Raw genomic sequence first — 20,401 nt, forward strand, 5'->3', positions numbered from 1 at the left:
TGTTTAAAGAATTCATTTTATTTTGTATTGTTTATCCAAGAAGATTAGAAAGACTATTACTTGTATTTCATAATTCACTAGTTCCATTAAGCAATTTTTTTTTTCAGTACCTAATATACCAAAGAACTGGGATGGGACAAAAACAAAATGAAGCACACTTTCCTCCTTTGGAGCAGACAGTAGATAGTATATTTTCTTGACTCTTAAGAGTCTTTGTTTTCCTGTTTGAACACGTCTCAAACCAGGATTGGTCTTTTAGTTCATGAATACATTTGAAACAGTATTATTCATTCATGCATCTTACATTTGACTCCAGTCTTCTACTATCCCTGATGACCTAGAAGCAGAAATCAGAAAGCCAATGCCACTTAATGCTGTGGGGATGTACCAAGTCCTATCAGGGACAAAAGAATGGGTGGGCTAGGTCTTGAGAGAATCCTGCTCCACATGAGTTATTTCTATGGCTGCTGTACTCTAAATGACTAAGCATTTCTGAATCCCGAAGAACCCGGCATGTGTCCTTCTGACCCCACATGATTGGATTATAGAGAAAGGCATTAATTTGACTGGGGATATCAAGAAAGATTTAAAGACACTGGAGCTGTCAGATTATTTTTCTAAAAGCATTGTTTTGCTTCCATTATTTCCTTGTTCAAAAAATATCAAATATCCAGCCTGGGCAACACAGTGAGACTCCTATCTCAATAAATAAATAAATAAATAAATAAGCCAGGCATGCTGTTGCACACTTGTAGTCCCAGCTACTTGGGAGGCAGAGGCAAGAGGATAGGCTGAGCCTGAGAAGTTGAGGCTACAGTGAGCTGTGATCATGCCACTGCCCTCCAGCCTGAGCAACAGAGTGAGATCCTGTCTTAAATAGAACTTCCTCATTCTAAGGCCCTAAAATTTGACCACAGACTTAATTTAAACTAGACTAGTGTCTACTCATCTTGTACTTTGGGCTCTACAATCTAGAACTGTGTTGCTGAGCACTTAAAATGTGGCTAGTATAATTGAGAACTGAATTTTTAATCATATTTAATTTTAATCAATTAAATTTAAATTTAAAAATGGAAACTTTGATTTTCTATATTGCTGCATATTTGAATGGTAACATTTTGTATCTATTGAGTTAAATAAAATATTTTATTAAAATTTATTTCACCTCTTTCTCTTTAAGGTAGAGACTAGAATTTTTTTAATGATATATATGGTTTTCATTGTTTTCCTTAGACAATGCTAGTCTAAGGACAGTAAAAAAGCCTGCTTTTCTTGACATTCTACACTTCAAATAAAACATGCCCTTTCCTCCAGATTTTCTCCGTTATGAAAGACTTTTGGTTGCAAGTGACAGACATTTAATTCAAACTGGTTATAGAAAAAAGAAAATTTATTGACTTAGTTAATGAAAACAAAAGGAACAGGGATTTAGGCATAGTTGGAGTCACAGACTCTAATGATGTCATCAGAGCTCTCTTCCTCTTCTCACTTTCCTTAGGTCTGCTTTCCTCTCTGTTGGCTTCATTCTTTTGCTGGTTTTCTCCTTTTTACAGTAGTCCCCAGTTTTAGGCTTATGTAATTCTCACAACTAGCCAATCCCAGCAAAAGCAGAGCTTAAAATTTCCACAAGTAAGTCTTATTGGCTGGCTTGAATCACACGCTCCTCTTTGAACCAATCACTGTGTCAAAGGAAAATAATTAAACTTATTTCCCAGACATTGGTCATATGGTTACACCAATGTTGGTGTAGGAGGAAATTGATGCCACTCACCTCACATGCAGTGATCCCAAAGAAGGGCCTGTTCCTCAGAGAAAAATCGACAACTTGTCACCAGAAGAAAGAGAATCATTAATGGGTAGGAAAAAGCACAGACACCCAAAAAAGCTGATTGCTCACACTAGAAGTTTTTTCTTCTTCTTCTTCAGAAGACATATAAGATGCCTGGCCAACATGATGAAACCCCATCTCTACCAAAAATATAAAAATTAACCAGGCGTGGTGGTGGGCGCCTGTAATCCCAGTTACTCAGGAGGCTGAGGCAGGAGAATCACTTGAACCCAGGAGGCGTATGTTGCAATCAGCCGATATCGCGCCATTGCACTCTAGCCTGGGCGACAAGAGTGAAATTCAGTCTCAAAAAAAAAAAAAAAAAAAATGACACTGTTCCTTCCCTTCATTTTCTGATGCCCCTTTCTCTCTGGCTTCATCTGTTGTACTCCTTCACCACCCCATTCCCAACCCTTTTAGTTTATGCCTCCCAAATAGGATACTACATGTAGCTCCATGAATATGATCCTGTTTCTCTGACTTTCATGCCTTTTCCAATTTGTCCCCTTCCTCTCTCCTTTCAAACACCCACGAAGTCCTACTCATCCTCAAGTGTCAATGTGCAATCATTACATTTTCTCAGCCAATTCTTGATTTGGCTAGCCAGGACATGTTCTATAATTCTCCTTTCTGCTTCCTCTGAAACTGTACACCTTCTAACAGATCAGTTTCAAATTAAAGTGTATAATTTAATTATATGACAGGACTAATGTAGATTTTTTTAAACCCTGCTTTTTTCCCCCTTAGAACCTTGCTTTCTTGCTCAGGCTGGACTTGAACTCCTGGGCCCAAGTGACCCCCTGCTTCAGCTTCCTGAGTAGCTAGGACTACAGGTGAACACCACTGTGCCCAACTAGGACTAATGTAAAACTTGATCAATGTCTGCTTGAAGTGGTATATTTTAAACGATCGATTTCATGTAGTTTAATGAAGGGAGTATTTAGAAGTGTTGCCATGATTAGGAGTAAATGAGGTATGGCAGAGATGAGCAAAGGTGGGAATTGCTAATTGGGTTACCACCCCTAGACCTGAAAGGCAAGGAAGAACCATGATATTAGAACCTAGTAATAGCTAGTCGCTGAGATTCAGAAAGACAGAGAGTAACTGTGGCTGTGGGTGGAGGGATACAGACACTTCCAAAATCACGCCCTGGCAGCATAAAGGAGATACAAATAAAGACTCCAAATTCTCTCTTCTCTGTATCATGCTGATCCATCCATTAGCCAAAGTTAGCTGGAATTCATTTGTATTCCCAGTCCCTATCGTAACTCCCTACATACAGCTGATACAAAATATTGAATGAATGACTCTCCATAAATCTCCTATATTCTTAGTTTTTTAAAGTTCATTTTTCTTAATAAACATCATTGATGTAATATAAATGTACAACTAGATGTGATTTGTTAACCTTTGCTATGTTTTCAAATAAATATATTCACAAATTAGAAGAATATTTTTTACCATCTATTCATTCACAAATTAGATTTGAAAATGCTCATCACCATCGTTCTCAGGAAACATGGTCTTCTTGGCCCTGTACCTATGATACTCAATTAATCCTCACAGTACCCCAGTGGAGTTAGTATTATCATCCCCTTTTATATATAAGGAAGCTAAGGGTCAGAGATACTTGAAAAAATTCGGACTATGCTTTCCTTTTCAATTATTTAACTGCACAAAAACAAACAAACAAACAAACAAAAAAAGAATGTTAAAATATTTAAGCCATTCTCTTAATAAGTAAAAAGCAAAATCAGTGAACCAGAAATATTTCTGTCACCACTGAGCTCTGAAAAGAGCAGCTGAAATATTGCTACTTCAGTAGTTTTAAAGTGGCCATGAAAATATGCCTTGGGAAAGAAATAGTGGTTAAAACCATGAATACATTTATTTTGTTTTACTTGAAATCTGTTTCCAGGGACATATGCCCAGATGATTGTTTTCTTCTATGTGATAGGTGCATAATAGCAAAATTTAAAAAAAAAAAAGAAGAAAAAGAAGAAGAAAGCTGATTGAGGATTAAAATGGTAAATGTGAATGAAAATAATGGGAAATATGAAAACTTTAATATTTTTCTCATCTGCATGATTTTTGAAATTTCTTTTGAAGGGTATTTTGAAAGTTCGAAATGCAAAATGTGATTATTACTATATTGTTACCTTTATCAAAATATGCTTTCACAAGAAAATAGTACTCAAATTGTCTTTAAAAAGAAAGTATTTTTGTGTATTAGATATATTAATCATAAACTATTTTTAATGCAATATATGATGTAACATGTTCATACATGTTATAAACTCCTGATACATGTTTAAATATATTTTATAATAAATTTAAATTTAAATATATTTTAAATATTTTTTTATTTCAATTATGTACTGCTTGGCACATAGAAGAAACTAACAATTTATTGACTGAGTTTATTCCAAATGCTATTAATAACCCAATAGCAATAAGTACTACTAAGGTTTAGATTGTGATCTCAAAAATCCCCGTCTACCAAAAGCAACCAGGGTTCTTTAGAGAAATGGCTGATTTCAGTTCTGGGGCAAGAAATACACAAAATGAACCTGGCTATCTTGTGCCAGAAATCAAAGACATTATCAGAGAATATTAGGGTCATCTCAAGAGGTTAGCATAGCCAGCATGAAAAGCCCTGAAATGGAGGATGGGGAGAATGGACCATCACCAAAAAAGAAAAATTATTGCAATGCATTGAAACAGGATTATCTTATAATCCTACACATTAATAAAAAGCTGACAATTATGCAATAAGGAAATGTTTGGTCCTGGTAGTAGGTGATCAGGTAAACAAATAATAAAATAAAATAAAATAAAATAAAATAAAAAGAAACGTTTAGAATGAATTAACAGGTAGTTCACAAAACTGGACTTGTAAAGGATGACACAACATTAAAATGTGCTCAATCTCCACAGTAATCAGGGAAAAGCAAAATAAAAATATTAAGACTCCATTTTCTGGTCCATCTGATTGGCAAATCTTTAAAAGTTTAATTAAAGCAAATACTGGCAATCACATAAAAAAAAAACAGGAAATGTTGGAGGTGCAAACCTTTTTTGACTGGGCAATTTGGCAGTGACAATTAACATTTTAAATGTATATGCCTTCTGACCTAACAATTCTACTTTCCTGTATCTACCACAGACAAAGACTTGTACATACTTTTAAAAGAGACATTTATAATGCTCAACTGATCACATTGTTTTTAACCGTGAAGAGTAACGCAAATTCAATCAGTGAGGGAATTAGATACATGTGAATCAGTTCAGAAGTATGTCTTGGGATATCTTCAAGCTATATTAAGTTTTTTAAAAGTCACAGTGAAGAACATACAGTGTGATATTATTTACATTAAAACCCCACAAAATTATTTAACTCCATATGTGTCTTACAGGTTATTATATAGGAAATAGTTAAGCAAAGATGCACATCAAACTGATAGTATTGCTTACTTCTAGGGAGAAGAATCATGTTAGAGGGAATTAGAATGGACTTTTGCTTTAATTGTATTTTTAATACTATAAACACAAGAAAGTGTTTAAGTAGTCTTTGTTTTATACTTCCAGTAACCATCTTAGATGGTCATTTAAGTCTCCATTTACAGGTGAGGAAATAGGGCTCAAAAATATTGCCTGACCAGCTGAGGTTTAAACAATAGTAGAGTTGAAAAATTAATTCAGGCTTATCTTAGGGCCTCTATGCAGACTCTTCTCTGTACATTGCAAGTAAAAATGATTTTATATTTTGCATTGGTGAAAACTTTTCTAGGGAGATAACTGGGTTGGAAACAGAGATTTGGGAGCAATCAGTATTTGCAAATTAAAACCATGCAAGGATAGTGAGATTGTGGGGTAAGGAGAGCAAGCCCAGGACAGAATCCTAAGAAGTGGCAACATTTACTAGAAGAGCGGAGTTAAAGACTCATAAAGAAATCAGAGAAGTTGCTACATAATCAGAAGGTGAGAGTGAAGTCAAGAAGTGAAAGACAGAGAACATTTTCTGGAGGAGGAAGTGGTCAACATTGGCATGTGCTGAAAACAGGTCAAGTAAGAGGACTTTTGGACTTTGGATTTGGTAACAAGATCACTGGTGATTGTGGCAAGAGTCTTGGTAAATAGGAGGAAGCGGAAAGCCATGCAGAAGGAAGAAACATGAGAAAGATAGGTGGACTTAGTATGGTCGTTCCTCAAAAAGTAAATATAAAATTACTGTATGATTCAATTCCACTTCTGGGTGTATATAAAAAAATTGAAAGTAAAGATTCAAACAGATATTTGCACGCCCATGTTCATAGCAGCATTATTCTCAATAGCCAAAGATAGAAACAACTCAAGTGTCCATCGTCTGATAAATAGGAAACAAATGTGGTATATACATACAATAGAATATTATTCAGCTTTAAGGAGGAAGGAAATTCTGACACATGCTGCAACTTTGATGAACCTAAGTGAAATAAGCCAGACACAAATGAACAACTGTCATATGGTTGAATTCATATAAAGTACCTAGAGTAATCAAATTCATAGAGATAGAAAGTAGAATGGTGGTTGCCAGGTTGAGAGCAGGAAGGAACGTTCAGTTATTGTTTAATAGGTGCAGAATTTCGGTCTAGAAGAATGAGAAAGCTCTGGAGAGAGATGGTGGTCATGGTTGCAAACAATGTGAATGGACTAATGCCTCTGAACTGTACGTTTAAAAATGGTTCAAATGGTAAATTTTGTCAAATATATTCTATCATACACACATACAAAAAAGATACAAGGGCTCAAGTCAATGTGGGCAACTTTCTCAAAAAGTTCTGATGAAGGAAAAGAAAGTAAGAGGACAAGTCAGTCAGAGGAGGAATTTTTAATGTGAAAGATACTTGAGCATATTTATCAGCCTGGAAGGGATCATTAGAGAAGAAGAGAAGTAGAGATATACATCCATTATTCAGGCAAAAGGTACACAAATATTGAGGATATACATTAAAATTACAGCAGACATTGAAGACTATGCTTCCAGAAGTATTACTGGGTCTTTGGGGACTGATAAGCCTAGTGTTTTATATAATGATACCCAAATACCATAATATTTAAAATTTGTCTAAACACATAGAATCTAAGCAATTTTAATCACATCGACAACTTTTCTGTAGGGATTTCCTTATAAGTAGTTCACAAAAGAATTCAAATAAATTTTTATATTAATGACCTACTGGGGTTTTGTTTGTTTATTTGTTTGTGTTTTTTGTTGGGGTTTTTTTGTGTTTTTCTGGAGGGGGCAGCTTTCTTCACTTGGTTTATTTGTTTAACTTCCTGCAAACTCATATTAAGTATGAGTTTAGGTGAAATGGAAAATATTTCAGTTTCTAATCATCTTCTAATTACTCTTTGTTTGTTTGTTTTTGAGACGGAGTCTCACCCTGTCGCCCAGGCTGGAGTGCAGTGGCAGGATCCCGGCTCACAGCAAACTCTGCCTCTCAGATTCAAGGGATTCTCCTGCCTCAGGCTCCTGAGTAGCTGGGATTACAGGGGCCCGCCAACGTGCCCGCCTAAGTTTTGTATTTTTTTGGTAGAGATGGGGTTTCACCATGTTGGCCAGGCTGATCTCGAACTCCTGACCTCAAGTGATCCACCCGCCTTGGCCTCCCAAAGTGCTGGGATTACAGGGGTGAGCCATTGTGCCCAGTCTAATTACTCTTAATGCCTCTTTGGACATAAGGTTAACTAAAAAGCAAAGAGTGTGGTGCAGTGACAGCATGATAGCTTCTAAAGTCCAAAAAGTGGTTCTTGCAACACGCGGAGGTTTGCATAATTACTATGCTTCGCTTGCAATCCATCTCCTTCTTCCCCAATGAGCGAGGGAGGTTGGGAGCAACTGCCACACATAAAAAATGAAGCTACACATTGGCTTCTATTATCTGGCAACCTGAACCGATGATAAATATATTTGTATATATCCTTTTATTTGAAGTTGGCAGTAGTATTTGCTTTGATCAACTTTTTTATGTCTTTTTTCAACCATTGTCCCTACTGTCCTTTAAATATTCTCATTTACTACTCCAACCTGTAAGAAACTTAGCCAGCTAAATGTTCAGTTTTGCAGGATCTGCACCTCTGCACCTGTTTTTTACTCTTGTGGCTGAAGTAGTGAAAGATCATGTGTAAGTTCATGTGTAAGTAACAGTTTCAGTTTTGCAGTGCTTTATCTCTATGTAACAGGCAACTATTCATGAGAAAGGAAGTTTGAGACTTGTAGGTAAAAAACCACCACCCAAATTCCAGGAAAATGTCCGTTTACTGGAGGTTTTTTTGTTTTGTTTTGTTTTGTTTCTTCCTTTAATAAGATGCCTATAGTCAGATTAGCATTTGGGTCATACTTCAAATATTTTAAATTAATTAGACTTATAAAAGCAAGTTTATTCCCATATATCAGTTGGACAGTTTTCTTCTGCATAGGGCAATATTTTCTGTGATCATTGAGCCACACAGGACATGTTTCCTTGTGTAAACGAGCACTACTTAATCAAGTATAGATTTCTTTTTTTTTTTTTTTTTTTGAAATGGAGTCTCGCTGTGTCTCCCAGCCTGGAGTGCAATGGCCATGATCTCAGCTCACTGCAACCTCCACCTCCTGGGTTCAAGCGATTCTCCTGCCTCAGTCTCCTGAGTAGGTGGGATTCAGGCGCCCGCCACCATGTCAGGCTAACTTTTGTATTTTTAGTAGAGACAGAGTTTCACCATGTTGGCCAGGCTGGTCTTGAACTCCTGACCTCAGGTAATCCTCCCGCTTCAGCCTCCCAAAGTGCTGGGATTACAGGCATGAGCCACTGTGCCAGGCCAACTATAGGTTTCAATAGCTTAACTTTTCTAAACTTTGCTTACACATATAAACATGTGTATACTTTAATTATATATGTGTACAGGCACCAATTATAGCCTGTTGCTCTGATTTCAAGTGTAAGCTTCATGAATAATTTTCCATGCCCCATAAAATGGATAAAGCATAATGACTGTTATTTCATAACTTCCTCTTTTGGTGGACTATCCTTTTGCAGAGGAAGAAAAAAAAATGTAACTAGAGAAGAGAGTTGAGCAGAGAACCCAGATCTTTGACGTGCTGGTAGTTTGTCTCAACCCATGAAACAGCTTAACAAGCAACTATAACAGCATTGAGGTAAGAACAGTTATTTGCTATTTTTCATTTTATTATTTGGATTGCTATTTATATAGCAACAATTTAAATGCTGGCCAGATTACAGTGTAGATTAGATAAACCGGATACCTCTTTCAAGTAAGTAACCGACATTTTAAATAAAAGGTTTAATAAATTGACAAAGCTTCAACTTCATATACAAGCTTTTAAAAACCTGGAAAAATTTAAAGTTTTCATTGATCTCCAAATTATTTTACCTGCAAAATAAAACATTATCATTCTTGTGTATGTGTAATTTTGCACACAATTTAGTGCTGAGGAAGTATTTGGATTATTAACAAATTTTATAACTTTTCTTCTTCCCCGGCTCTAGATTATTTCTAATACTCTCTCACAGATACACTTTTGTTCATTTTGCATATTATTAGTTGAGCACTTTCCAGAAAAAAAGCATTCTTACATTTGTTTTTACTCACTGTGAAAATATATCATTTAAAATATGACATTTCAGTATTATTTTTATATCTCTTCATAATATTTGTTTAGAAAAATTAATTTGTAGTGCAGACAGCATGATTTAAAAATTTAAATGAAATATGCAAATCTAATTTTTAAAATTTATTGTTTTCTAAATAAGTTTAATTTGTATTTATAATGCTTAAAATATAGTAAGAATGAAAAAGATATTTGGATTGATAATTGGAAATCCAACTAAACTGAAACTGATCTTATTAGTGAAATTCTAAAATAATCTAGATCCTAGAAACTTTTATTCTCATTTGCACTAATTTAGAATAATACCTACACATATTAACTGTATTTAATACAATTGTATTCATACTATAGCAATTTTTAAATCTTCCTTTTAAAAGCTGTTGGTTTCTTTATACTTTGGTAAAAACATTAAAGAGCATTTAATACAGCTTTGAAAAGAAAAATCAGTTTAAGTGAACTACTCTGGCTATATACACAAATGGAAGTTTGAAGAGTTTGCCTCTGAGCATTTTCATAACTGAATCATTTTGAGAAGGTTTCATACATCACACATTTATCATGTGAGATTTGGTAAGTGTAAATATCCCAAGACGTATTTGAAACTGTCTTAATTTGGTTTGAAAAAATTAGGCTAATCTCATGGCTTCCAAAAAAGAAAGTCCACATTATCCCATCAATTAATAGATTTAATTTTCAATAAATTTTGGTAAATGGTGCTGTTATACTGGTTCTAGTATGTTACCTAGTACCTGGTTGGTTTTTTGTTTGCTTGTTTGTTTTACGTATTTTCATGCACTATACCAATAGTTGCTGTCTTCTTATTGTAGGAGGAAGGAAAGCAGATTGTTAGTGTTACAAACTCAGATGTGAACTGTTGAATCAAATTTAACATATTAACTTGATGAAAATTTTAAAATTAAGTTGATGGTTATGAGAAATCTGTTACAATTGTATGTCTTCATCTTTATCACACACTAATTAAACACAACTGCTTGTCAGGTCTGGTAGATCAAGCCTGTAGTCCCAGCTACTTTGGAGGCTGAGGCAAGAGAATGGCTTAAGTCAGAAGATCAAGGCTGCAGTGAGCTCTATTGCACCACTACACTCCAGCCTAAGTGACAGAGCCAGATTCTGTCTCTAAAAATATAAAAATAAAGAAAATTTAAAAATAAACACAACTACTTCCATCAGAAGTTCAAATGTCCACAATTTTAACTATGAGATATTTTGATATCATGAGCTATTTAGTGCTATATGTAGTATGGTTATATACTAAATAATGGCTAACAATCACAAGGAGACATAGCCCAAGGTAATTACAATATAAGTTGGTCATAAGTGTAATTCAGAACAGCAAATGAAGGCTAAAGCACCAGAGAAGATACTATCTTTCTGGCAAGACAGATTTGTTGTTGCTGTTGTTGTCAATAATTAATAAAGTCTGAATGAACATCCTAGTTCTAGATTACGGAAAATAAGTTTTTAAGTTGTTCTCTCTTTGAGAAAATTATCTTTACATAAGGAAAAAAGCATGCTCATCTGAGTTTCCATGATAATATTAATAAATTAATATTAATAAATATTAAATATTTAATATTATTTATTCATCATAAATAAATATGATACATAATTTATTATTGCAAAATATAATTTTTACTTCTGAGCTGTAGATATATATTTTACCATGTTTTAGTAGATTATGTTTATGTGACATAATTATCTAATAAGTTTTCATTGAATCTAATAAAAGTTGAGGCTGCATGACTGCTGTATATAGTATTGTGAAATTTGGTCTCTGTCTTAATAAGACATAGTTTGATTGTGTGAAGTGAATGATCTTCTTGGGGATCTACTAAACTATTGGTTCCAGGGTTGATGCTGCTAATCTCACAGTTAAATGGATGTTCTCCTCCTCCTTCACAAGATGACCTTCCCAAAGTTGCTCATCTACAGAAATAGAAAAGAACGATCTGCTTATAGAGGGCTCTATCCCACTCCAACAAATAAACATACATTATTTTTCAAATAATAATTACATTTAGGAATAACAGTGCTATTTGTTTTTGACATAAATTACTAAACTTCCAAAAGAACATTGAAACATTTAGGCTTTGTTTAGTTGTTTTGTTTCCTCTTTTTTTGGCCATTTTCCCATTTGCAAGAATAAAGAGAAGAAAGCTTGTTGCCTAGAAGAAAGATAACAGTTTGGGTGCAAATGCAGACATGACCTGTTTTGAATTAAAAAACAAAAATCTTTGTATCTTAGATAATGTGGGCCTTTCAGCAATTTAAAAGCAAATTTGTGCCCTCCTGTGTTTGTTGACTTTCTATATATTTTTAATAAATGTAAATTCCAAATGATTGCTACATTTGCATATTCACATATATTATAATTAAAATATGCTAAATAAATAAGAAATTATTATGATTGCAAAAATATGAACTATGTCAGTACATGAGCTCTGTGTGATAAAATATGTATCATTTTCATGAAGAAAATAATTTGTACAGATATAAAAATAAGGGTAAGCCATTTTATATTTCTGAATATTGCCATTTAAAAAATAAATGAAATGGAATCTAATTTACACATCTGCATTGTAGAAAATAAAACCACTGTTTGTTAATTTTTAATCTTTAAAATGTAACTTGTTATTTGAGAATTAGTATAGTTCTGTTATTTGTCTGACATCATTGATGCTTTTTATAATTTTTTATTAACTAAAGTTAGGCACTTAAATTTAATGTTTTTAAAATTCCTTCCAGTTTTATTTTTCATCCTTATATACATTTTCTAAATATAGGTTTTAACTTTTTATTTAATTTTTTAACTTTTAATATTATAGAGGAAAATACCAGATTTGCATATTTAAATTCAAATTTAAATAAAAATGTCATAGAATCATTCATTAATATTGGAACCTTGGAAAGCAGATGAAGAATGAAATTAGTCTATTGGTGTTGCTCCATAAACTAGTATAAAATTTCATACCTCATTATTATTCTACTTTGCAGATATTTCATTGTAAGCCTTTAGTTTTTTTTAAATAGGTAGTGGTTATCACATTCTCAAACTTTTTTTCACCTTGGAAAAAATAAATTGCAATATGATTTTGAGAAAAATCACCACAGTTGTGATTTTGAAAAAAAATTAAATTTTTTTAAAGTATACCTTAATGGAATTTATTTTCTCTTTGCACAAGAGAAAAATTTTAAGTAGGTTGCTTTTATTCTCGTTCTATGTAGGTGAATAGAGCTGAATTAGAGGAGCAGCAAAAACACTTTCTATGAAATTAGGCGGCCTTCTGAATAAAATACAATCATATATCTGATGGCAGTGAGTTTTCTTAAATGCTCACCAGAAATTCTTGTTACACTTCACCTACTTTAAAACATCTTATTTAGAAATAATTGGAAGCTGAAAAAAGTTGTAAAAATAAAAAAGTGTAATGAACCTCTTATATCCTTACCTAGATTTGCTTAAATATTTTATCCCATTTGCTTTATAACATGCTCTTGTTTTCTTCTTTATATTTTTCTATGGTCATAACTTTTTTCTGAACAACTTAAGAGGAAATCACACATAACAAGGTCTTTCAGTCTGTATTTTCCAAGAATAGAGATAATCTCTTATATAATGGTCACATTCAATTATCTACTTCATAAATTTACATAGCTACACTACTTTATTTAATATTTGTCCATGTTCCAATTTTGCTGTTTTCAAATAATACATTTTTAAATACTTCCCCTCCAGTAAATCACCCAGTCTGGAGTCAATTATCACACTTAGTTGTCTTCTGTCTTTTTAAAGTGTATTGTTGCTAAATGTTAAGTAAAAATTGTTTATTTTTATAGTGTAAAGCATGTTTTAAGATATTTATACATGGTGGCTAAATGTATAATGGATCAATTGAAGTAATATATGCATTACTCAAATACTTTTTGTAGAGAAAACATTTAAAATCTAATCTCTTAGCAATATTTAAGAATAGAATACATTGTTATTAATTATAATCACTATGTTGTACGATAGATTTCTTGAATGTCTTATCTCTTTAGTCCCCTTTTGTCTGGAACATTTCCATATCATTTCTTTGTCTTTTATGAAAATGAAGATTTTAATGAATATGGTGTATTCACCAACTCTTTTTTTCATTTTAATAAAGTGCTCCTCATTGTTTATTTTTCTGACATTTCCCCATGATTAGATTATGGTTATGCACTTTCTGCTGGAATTCCTCACAGGTGATGTTTCCTCTCTTGCTATCATATGTAGAGGCACATGAGCCTCTTATGTCCCACATTGTTAATGTTCATTTTTGTTGCTTAGTCAAGGTGTTGTCTGATTTCTCTATTGCATAATGATGGCTCCTCATCAAAAATTTCCCCTCAGATTTAACATTCATTGATGTTCTTGTCAAATGCAATCTTTACTATAATGGTTGCAGTATGATGGCTTTACAACTTCAGCACTCCCTCCACATTTGCATTAGTCTTTCCCAATCTACTGTAAGCAAAAGAACTCCCATCTTCAACATCTATTTCATTATTAATTTATGTATCTATTTGTTACTGCTATGGATTCACGAATTTCTTTTTTCTATGACTCAACTATTTTGGTGCTTAAATTGTTTACATTTGACCAATGGAGCCCATCCATTCTATAACAAACCATCCTCCTTCCCTCCCTCCCCCCCTCCCTCCCTCCCTCCCTCCCTCCCTCCCTTCCTTCCTTCCTTCCTTCCTTCCTTCCTTCCTTCCTTCCTTCCTTCCCTCCTCGCTCCCTCCCTCCCTTTATTTCTTTCTTCCTCCCTTCCCTCCCTCCGTTTGTGCCTCCCTCTCTCTTTCTGCTTCCCATTCAGGGTGATCAAGTACTCCTTTTACATACAATTAGGTTCATTATTCCCAATTTTAGGTTGTTTCCCTTTACATTTTTATTGATTTAATTTTATTTTTTGAGTCAATTAATTTACTTTAAATCTTTTTTTAACCTGTTGAGATTAAGTGCTGCTTGTCTTAGACATTTCTGCTAAACAAATTTGATGCACCTTAACTCAAATGTTACTGATACGGTTCAAAAATACTTGCTTGAGTTTGGGATTGAGCTTTTATCTTTGTATTTCAAATCTCTTCAATCTACATTTAGTCTGAAGTTAAATTATCCTCCTTTGCATTCCAAAAAGTGACAATTTCAGAAAAGAAAGTAGATAGCTATAGTCGCACTGGTAGTTCACTTATCTTATGGGTTTATTATTCCAGAGCTTTTAAAAGTTAAATGGGCATGTTATCATTACACTTACAGAACAAATAATTATGTAAACAAAGACAAGAGCAATCATAAATGTAGTATAGTTTATGAGCTAAAAACTTTTTCATTATTTTATATGTGATTCTAGAATATTCCTGCCCCCAATACTTCCCTATATTCTACTCCGGCATTCATAACTGAAAATAAACCCTAAAATTCATAATAGGAAGAGAAATTTGTGGTTAATGTCAAAAGATTCATTTTCAAGTTCCATTTTATCACTTACTGACTGTGGAACTTGAATAAGTTACATCTCCTATATTTCTAGACATCTAAATAACCCTAACTAAAAAACAAATTCATACCTCCTCAACTTTCTACCAATTTCTGGGTTCATCCCCCACACAGATTATTAAATCTATACACTCAGATGTTAAGAGGCATCTCAAATTCAACATGCTCCAAATAAAACCTCTCATTTCCTTCCCCTCTTTTCGCTCCATCATCAATCTTCTTTGTTTACTAAATAGCACCACCTTACTCCCCTTACCCCCATTATCCAGGCCAAAAGTATCTTTAATTTCATTCTTTCTTTTCCTCACCTACACTCCATCTATCAGCATGCCTGTCTGTTCTGTTCCCAAAAGATATTCCAATGCTGACTAGAATCACCTGTTTCACATCTTGAGCAAAGTGTAAGACACTGTCATCTCTGTTCTAGATGTCTCTGTTTTTGTGGTGGCCTATTAAGAAACCTCTTTTTCTATTCTTGCATCCCTACCAATATGACCATTTAAAATATCCATCAAATCATGTGACTTCCTGCTCAAAATTCTTCAATCGCTTCTTATTTTAATTAGGATAAAATCCAGATTCCTCACTATAGCTCATATGTCTATGTGTATTCTCTCATATCCTATCTTTCGTCTCTTCATTCATGATATTCTGGCCCTAATCCTCATTTTCCCCCCAGAGTATTCTGAGCTCATTCCTGACACAGGGACTTTCCACATGCCCTCCTCTTTTCTTGGCATGCCCACATACCTTATTGTGACAATCTCTTCTTTATTCAGGTCTCTTCTCAAACATATCTCCTAATAGACGCCTCCCATGGTCCACTACATATTTAATTGTAGTATTCCCCACTCCATCACTCTGTCATTTTACTCCATTTTAATGTCACTGATAGCACATAAAATGTTACACAACATGTTAATTTTTATTTCTTTATCCAATTATTTATTATATGTTTCTTTCACTAGAATGCAAGTTCCCTGAGGGCAGAAACTTGGCCTTTGTTGTTCATGGTACTTTTACATTTTCTAGTAAAATAAATGGAGCATAGTAGGTCCTCAATAAATAAACAATGATTAAGTGAAAAGCCTCAACATTTCTGAGCCTTATATATAAAATAAGCATAATAGAAATAACTATCTTCCAACGCTGTCTTGAGGAGGCCAGTATTCTAAACTGCCATGCAAATGTCAGGTGTAGTTTCTTTTGTCGGTTTTGAGTCAAACGAACTGAGACCCAAAAGTGGTCCTTGGAGACAACAAATAGACAGAGAAGTTCTCTTTTTTTCTGTGCTGGCAATTTTCCACTGAGCTCAAAAGAGACAAGTTCATAATGACTGCCACTAATTTTTTAGAATCCTGGGGTGCAAGACCTCTGCATTTCTTGCCCCATTGCCTCTGCCCTTGTCCTGCCTTGCCGTTGCCCCCAAGAAAACATGCACCCACTCTTCCTTGACAGTTAGGGTTCATTGTTTTCCTCAACCACATGGAAGAGTAATCTCCTTCCAGAATCCTTTCCTGATTAGCCATCTGCCTATGCTGGCCTCACATCTATGTGTATTTTCAATATTGTTTTGTAATTACTTCCTTGTTCTATTTTTGATCTTGAAATGGATTATAAAACTGCTCTAGGAAAATTCTTTTTCTTGTATATCCGAAATACCAAGCTTAGTTATATGTTAATACATATAACTAAGTTTTTGAGATCATAAGGCTCTAAATAATAAAACCAATGATAATGATGATAATTGCAATGTTAGTAATAATAATAGCTCTGCTATTTCATGTTAAACTTTTTTTTGCATCATCATATGTCAGGTGCATCACATGATTAACGCAATTAATGCCCTCATGAGTCCTATGCAATAAGTACTATTATTTCCACTTTACAGATTTAAGGAAAAATATAGAAGTTCAGAGAGGTAGGTAGCTTAATAAAGGCCACGCAGTTGATCTACCTTTAAACTGAATCTGCATCATATTTATATATGACCTATAGCACTTATTTTTTGAGAAGCAAAGTAGGTAAATCTGTGGTTTGGTTACAGTTAAGAATTTATGGATTATTATGATGCAGCCCTAAGCCAGAAATCTTACAATTTGGTGGAGTAAATATTAAAAGAAATATATTTTAAGACACAGCATAAAAAATAGAAGGTGCCACATGAAAGATCAAAATAATTTAGAACTGTACTTCCAGGTGCAGTGATGGTTACAAGGCTCCCTGGAGGTGGCAGGTTTAAAGTTGAACTGTTAAAATTGTTTCATTAGGTGGAGAAAAGTTGTGATAATACATTTTCAGAAGAGTTCAGAAAAATTTCAAAGAAATAAAAAATTCTGATATTACATTAATTTAATATTGAGCCTTAACTTAATATTGAGCCTTTTAAAAAAAATATTCAGCCTTTTTAATATTGAGCATTATCTCCTACAGTGCTACCATAGGAGATATTTGGTGGCTCTGACTTTATGGTTCTTCTCAGGAAATGCGTTATGTGATGAGAGGATTTTAACTCTTGCGAGAAGCTCTGGTTTCATTTTAAAGTGAGTTTATTCATGAAGTCATATATCAAGCACTATACTTTGGGCACTATTTTAGGTGCTGGGGAAATAGTGATGGACAAGATCAAGCTTCTACCCTCAAGGAGCCTTCAGTCTAGTGGGGAAAGCATTGAGCAAACTAGGAAAGAAATAAATTTTAAAGGGACTTTTAGATAATGATAGTGACCAGAAGAAAATCCAGCAGAGTAAAAGGATAGAGAGAAGATAGGAAAAACATCTTTATGTAGATGGTCTCCTGAGATGGTCTATTTGAAAAGGTAATATTTAAGCTAAGACCTGAACAACGAGAGGATTGAGAGTCCCATGCAGAGGACTCCGGGAAGAGTAGCTCAGGAAGCGTGACTGACCGGCGTAAGGGCCAGAATGAGCTTGGCGCATCTGAGAAGTAGAAAAGAGTCTGGGTCTCGAAGGATGGTGGGAGATGAAGCTCAGGAGCTGGAGTTGAAAAAGGGCCAAGTCACATAGACTGCAGACCAAGGAATGGACTTGCACATATGAGCAAACATTTCCAAGGACATGCACATGTGTTAATTGGGGATGGGAATGCAATGAATGAACTGTTATCTCTGGCTAACACAGGCTTGGAAAAACTGTTGTTTGAAGAGAAACAGGAATTACTACATAGGTAAAAGTTTCATAGGAGATAAATTATTACATTTAGGTGAATTTCAGGTAAGCCAAGTTTACCTTGATGAAAGTGAAAGGAGCTCAAGTATTATTTAAATTTGTAAAGATAATGTTTTCAGCAAAAATTGTCATGGAATAGTTGACTCTAATCATGGTCATCTGATAATAGCGTCATCATGCAACTTAGTTTCTGCATGGATATGAAGCAGAAAAGACTACAGAAATAACTACATTTCAGCCTCCAGAGACAGCAGATGTTCCCTTGTTTATTGTTCCCAAATCCCAGTACCAATAGCTACTGGGCCCCTGGCAACATCAACCTGCTCCCCTTAAAAGTAGACGTAAATTACTCTGCCATTTTCCATAGTAATTATATATTGCCTATGATTTATTTTTATTATCCTAAGAGATGTAAATGACCCATATCACTACATTTTACATGTTAGTTGGACACTGCTTGCTTTAAGGGGTAGGAGGTTGGGGCTGTGATTTGGAGAAAAAATATAGAATAGCTTACTGAAAAGACTTTTTACATTGAGTAAACGGAATCAATATTTATTTGTTAGGGATGATGAGAAAAAATGGCCTTCCCTCATACTTAAGAAGTTAATAACAATAATTATAGATTCTTCTATTTCTGGTTTGGGTTAAAAGCTGCCCATAAAAAACATTACCTGGCCTTGGACTGAGTGTGTACTAGAAGGATGACAATCATGTTGTCCCCAGGGCAGTCAGATGTGTTGCTATAGGAGCCAGAAGCTTACTTTTGAGTGCTACTGGCAACCTCCAAATAGAAAACCATTGTGCTACTGGTATTACAGGGTGTGGAGGATTATAGATGACTTATGTGCTATTTAAGCAATGCATTCTATCTTATGTGTATATATATATGGGTATCATGACCACCATATTATCGGATTATTGCAGTGTGAGGTAGTGTGCGGTTTTTAAGTGCATGTGTGTGAGAGAATAAATGCATGAATATCTGCAATATGCATTAGAGAGCACTCCTGAAATATAAGCCACTTCCTGACCTGGGCAGATTAACCAAGAAGCAAACCTATTCAAGTATGAGAGCATTAGATTTTCTACACTAATAGTACACATTTGTTGACATGAACTGGATTCAGGAAGGGAATACAGAAAGAGCAGATGGACGTTTGGTTTGACTATTTAATTAACTTGGGGCTCATGATCACCCTTCAGAAAAGGATGCTGAGGATGCCTTCTCCAGAGCCACGAGGCCTCTCCTTGTGCCTTTATTTGGCTTTCCTCCTCTCATTGGTGACCCATCATGTTAGGAAAAAAAAAAAATATCTTTCAAAAGTGTAAATGTTATTCTTTCTGTGGGTGATGTCATCATTTTAGTGGCCCAAGCATTTGTTACTAAAACAGTACTTAGCAACACATAATCATTATTTTCTCCTCTTAAAATTCTGAGTGTGTTTGTTCTGATGCAGTCAGGAGACACATTTTTCAGGGAGGTAGGAGTAAAAGCTTAAAAACATGAAGTAATGCCTGGAATAATCTCTTGACTTGTGTTCCTTAAATAAGCAAGAAGACAACTAAATTTTCCTTCCTGTGGCGACAGCTTTGGCGGAGTTAAAAAAAAATTTTGAAATATAGTGCTAAAGGAAGTGGTTTTCATGCAACTGTGCATCATATACTCTTCGTTAATGTGGTAGATACCGTTTGCTTGACTTCATTTGACTTGTCTTTCTCATGTTTTTGCTTGTAAAGTGGGTGAGAAAAGTTCCACCAAAGAAACCTGTGCACTGACCAATCAATAGTGATGTTTCTAAAGTTCCTATTAATCATTTCAGGAAACATCTTGGGCTCTTTTTTAATTACATCCTACGTAATATAAAAACTGTAAAGGTATTTCTGTATAGCTATACCATCTTGTAGAAAATAGCTATATGTTTCTTAAAATTTGTAATTTGATTTGAATCCTCATATTTCAAAGACACTTGAAGCTTAACAAGAGCTTACTTTTAAAAACATATTCTGTATTTTAAAATTTGTGGTTACTCTTTTAAATAACAAAAATAGATGTAATTTATCAACGGCCTGACCAATGTTAGGATAATTCTCATGAAGTCATTCATTATCACAATTCCACAAGGTAGACATTTTAAGTTTGCAGGAACCTAAGACTTGGAAAAAAACTGTCCAAAATCTTATGC

At 34.3% G+C, this 20,401-nt stretch overlaps 1 protein-coding gene and 1 long non-coding RNA gene across 6 annotated transcripts in view; one reads left to right on the forward strand and one right to left on the reverse strand.

The window, feature by feature from the left end:
- Nucleotides 1-1,376: 1,376 nt before the first annotated feature.
- LOC141409639 (uncharacterized) lies at nucleotides 1,377-2,108 on the reverse strand. Its single transcript, XR_012430806.1, has 2 exons — nucleotides 1,772-2,108; nucleotides 1,377-1,679 (listed from the first exon to the last, which is right to left on the reverse strand). It is a non-coding gene; the product is annotated as an uncharacterized lncRNA (long non-coding RNA).
- Nucleotides 2,109-8,905: 6,797 nt separating this feature from the next.
- The window catches only part of MBNL1 (muscleblind like splicing regulator 1), a 222,522-nt gene continuing 211,026 nt past the window's right edge, over nucleotides 8,906-20,401 (forward strand). For all 5 annotated transcript variants that reach the window (XM_005546132.4, XM_045385106.2, XM_074031289.1 and 2 more), the window contains exon 1: nucleotides 8,906-9,008. The gene's annotated coding sequence lies outside the window, so the exon portion shown is untranslated. The remainder of the gene's footprint in view (nucleotides 9,009-20,401) is intronic.

This window comes from Macaca fascicularis, chromosome 2, assembly GCF_037993035.2.
Source record: "Macaca fascicularis isolate 582-1 chromosome 2, T2T-MFA8v1.1".
Classification (NCBI taxonomy): Eukaryota; Metazoa; Chordata; class Mammalia; order Primates; family Cercopithecidae; genus Macaca; species Macaca fascicularis.